The sequence below is a fragment of the Alexandromys fortis genome, unplaced genomic scaffold (assembly GCF_014885135.2).
Source record: "Alexandromys fortis isolate MF-2015 unplaced genomic scaffold, M_Fortis_MF-2015_v1.1 scaffold_10, whole genome shotgun sequence".
NCBI lineage: Eukaryota > Metazoa > Chordata > Mammalia > Rodentia > Cricetidae > Alexandromys > Alexandromys fortis.
The window spans coordinates 17067653-17072112 of NW_026067895.1; positions in this window are offsets into that span (position 1 = coordinate 17067653).

A 4460-nucleotide genomic window follows, 5' to 3' on the forward strand; every position below is an offset into this window, starting at 1 on the left:
TTTGACCCATTTTCACAAAAAAAAAATATTCTTTTGTATACTCTCTCTCTCTCTCTCTCTCTCTCTCTCTCTCTCTCTCTCTCTCTCTCTCTCTCTCTCTTTGGTAAGTTCTCATTAAATAGCCCAGCCTGGTCTGCCTTTTACAAAGACTAAGCTGGCCTCAAACTCACAGAGATCTACTTGTCTCTGCCTTCCTAGTGCTGGGTCAAAGGTGTGAGCCACCGCCACAGCCAGATGGAAGTACATTTTTATGTCATTGTGCCTTCAAACGCTGTAAGCTCAAGCTTAAGATGCTGTCACCCTGCTATGGCTGAGACCTAGAAGGGATATGTAACTTGCTCTATGGGGACACAGCTTATGGGGCAGAGCTGGAGCCAGACTTTGGGTTCACGGTGTCACCCGCCTCTCCTCTCTAGAAGCTTATTCCAGTTTTACTCTTTCCAGGAGTTTCTTCTGAACAGCATCAAGAAAAAGCAGTTTTACCAACTCAATTAGTGGGTAATGAACTATTACCCTCCACATGTCCTCACACCCTATGTCAAATATGTGACTTGATTTGTGGCATATCTACATGTTCCAAAAGCCTATGGCTTCTGTGAAGTCTGGCTTAGGGGCTTGTCTTTTCTCTCTCTTGACAAGAGAAAGAGCCACCCACCCTCATAGGAGAAGGGGTCTCCTATCTGATGAGAGGTAGCATTTTAACATGAGTCTGGAACAACTGATACTGTCCCACTGCTCAACAGAATAGTGTTTTTAAGCTTTGAAGTTGATCAGCCTTTGCCATCACACACACACACACACACACACACACACACGTGTGTGATGACAGATTTTCACATGAAAGGAGATGGTTTTATCAGCAGCTTTTGCCTGTTAGCTTGATATCAATCGATAGAAAACCAAACCAATTTTATAGCTTCATAATTTAGGAAAGCAATTCCATGAATAAAAGCAACCATTGTTTTTTTTTTATCTCTTTTGAACATATCATTGAAATAATAACTAAAAACATTGAGCACTGATTTTTGTGCCAATACCTAAACTGATTATGTTACAACCATTATCTCATTCAACTTCTCCGCGACTCCCATGAGATCAGCCATATCATCATCTTCATCTATAGACTGGAAGCCCCACTCTTGGTGAGGATAAAGCATACCAAGGTCGCTCAGCAGGTATTCTTTAGGGAACGCCAATGCCTTAATTAACCAATTGGCGTTAATTGGTCTGCTCCTTGTTAAAACAGGCACCGTGCGGGCTGAAGGCAAGGCTCAGCAGATAAAAGAGCTTGCTGGGTAAATGTGAGGACTGGAATTCAGATCCCCAGAACCCATCTACGAGCTGGGTAGACATAGACACCTACCTGTAATTCTAGCATTAACAGCAAAGCAGACACTCGGAAGCAGCTTGGCTGGCTAGACAGTTGAAATTGGTGAGCTTGGGGTTCTGTGAGAGACCCTGTCTCAGTAAATTAAGAACAATTGAGAAAGATTCCTGATGTCAACTTTGCATGCATGCATGCATGTGTGTACCAAACCCCTGCCCCCCAAACAGATACCAAATACCACGTGACCAAGATATCAATGGAATGACATGTATGAGAATATTCTTGGCACTGTTGTAGCTTTTATACCCAACAGTGAGGAATGGTGATATGTACCTCCTCCCGTCTCCATGAGCTCTCCTCTTGTGTACACAGTCATGCTAATGAAAGACAAAAGCCTGAGCTTCTTTTTCACACTATAGATCCTTGGGAGCCTGCAATAACATATTCTGACTTTTGTAGAGAAGACATCCTGGATTGTTATTTCCTATTTAGGTGGTGAATAGAAGAAATTACAGTTTTAGTTATATTGCTCCCTGCTAAATTTCTTACTCATTCAATAATAGAATTATGGCTTAATCTGGGTGCATCTTACACCAACCAGGGGGAGGGCTCTGCGGTTCACCTGGGCCAAACAGTAGAGCAGGTCCTGGTGTTGTGAGTTAGGGGGACCCAGATCTGAGGACTTGCAAACAGGAGAAATGATCCCATTCCTTGCTGTAGATCGTATTGGGTGAGCTAGCTTGGGCAGTTCTGGAGAGCTCACCCAAGTAGCAATGCTGAGGGAAAGTTGGCAGACTGACCAACTCACTTAGAACCAGAACCAGGGCTGTGAGTTGGCTCAGTCCTACATCCACCCCATCTTATGAAACATTAGAGGATGAGAAGGTGGAAAAACTACACATGAAAACCAGCAGGATCTCGATATCACAGGGCAACGGTATATCCAAGAGGAGCCCCAGCGAGAGTTCATTGTTGGTGGTGTAGAAGAAACCAGAGGCCTGAAAAGACAGACCTCCTGGCAACGAATACTTGCAAGTAAAGATAAATGGACAAAAGGGTAAAACTGTGTGTCTCAGAAGGCCGCATTAGAGCTTCCTCCAAAAGATTGATTCCTCTCTTTATTTTGTTTTTGTTTTGTTTCATTTTTGGTTTTTGTTTTAAATTGGTTTTGTTTTGAGGGGAGGTTAGAAGGGCAAAGGGTGAATGGGAGGAGCAGGGAATAAGTGAGATCGGAATGCATGATGTGAAATCCACAAAGAATCAATAAAAGTTAAAAAAAGATAAATAAAACAACAAATCTAGGGTTTCTATACTGTAATTAAAAAAATAGCTATTAATTAAACAAAATGCAATTATTTAACATACACAGAGAAAAGTTATATCAGACTAAAGAATGCTTCCTTAATGCTAGATGCTTATACTATTGTCCTGTTTTTCCAACCCAGTAAGACTTTGTGAAACCTTGTCACTAAATAAATTTAGTGAAACTTTGCTTTCGGAAGTTTGCATAGAAGCTTACAAGTATAGAGACAGGAAATTTGCATTATTTAAAAAACGTGTGGGCTGGAAAATGGTTCTGTGGGTAAAGTGCTCATCGTGTATCATGAAGGCCTGAGTTTGGATCCTGCTCCCACCAAGTGTAGTGGCAAAGATCTGGAACCCAACAGAAGGGTGGAGTAGGGGAGGGAGGTGATAGGTGGACCCCTGAGTAAACCAACCTAGAAGAACTGCAAACTGGTGAAAGAGCCTATCTCAAAATAAGCTGGAGCTGAGTGGTACTGGTGCATGCCTTTAATCCCAGGACTGGAGTGGCAGAGGCAGGCAGATCTCTGTGAGTTCAAGGCCAGCCTGGTCTACAAGACATAGTTCCAGGACAGGCTCCAAAGCTACAGTGAAACCCTGCCTCGAAAAAAAAAAAAAAGTTGGAGACCAGACATCAACTCCTGATCTCCACATACATGCACACAAGGGTGGTGCATGCCTTCAGCACCAGTACTGGAGAGGCAGGTAGTTCTCTGTGAGCTCGAGGCCAGCCTGGTCTACAAAGCAAGTTCCAGAACAGTAAAGACTACACACAGAAACCCTACCTAAAACAAAAACAAAAACATTATTTTATTTTTATGTGTGTGTGTCCTTGTCTCAAAAAACGAAACAAAATTGTTGTGTGTGTGTGTGTGTGTGTGTGTGTGTGTGTGTGTGTGTATCTGTGAACATCATGTGAGTTCAGGAATCTGCAGGGTCAAAAGAGGCATCATATCCCCTGGATCTGGAGGTATAGGTAGTTGTATTTAGGGGTCTTAGGGACAAGTTCTCAGTCTCTGCAAGAATAGTATGTGCTCTTAACTGCTGAGCCATCTCTTCAGCCCAATTTTCCTAACTTTTTAACTGTGAAGTTTCTCTTTGAGACTTGCTTAGGGGCATAAAAATTGGGAAGATTCATTTGTTGCCAGACATTACTATCTAAGACATTTGTGCAACTCAATGTCAAGGACATCCAAGCAGACAGTTTTAGCTCTTTATCTACTTCTGGTCAATAAAAAAAGAGTTTATAAAATACTAGTTTCAGTCTTCCATAAGTAACTAGACTTAGAGATACTAACCCTTGTAATCATGCCTGTCATAAGTAGTCCACGCCTCCAGAGTCAGTTGGAGGAGAATTTCAACTATCTAAGACTCAGGAAGTCTCTGCTCCAACTGGGACATCAAATCATGTTTTCAGAACACAAAGAACACTTGATAAAGTTGGAGAGAAATATTTTTTCAAAAATATGTCACCAGGCAGCTGGGGAGCAATTTAACAGAACCATCCTACTGGGTATGAATTTAACCTTTGATCTCTGCAAGGAAGGTCAGCAGATTTGTTTTTACTCCGCATATCTTATAATCAATTTGCTGTCTGGGCAAATCCATTTCTAAAGAAGAGGCTGTGTTTGCAGACTAGTGATGCTTTCACCCTCCAAGTTTTAGTCATTTAACTCTCATCTCTAAATTAAAGTTCATTCCATTGCTCTGCTTAACCTTTTTTCCCTTTTGTGTATGGTAGGGAAGACAAATCTAATTTAAAATATAGTATTTTAGGAAGAGAAAATTCTAGACTATTGTCTGAAGGGTAAACAAAATCAAAACCAAAACC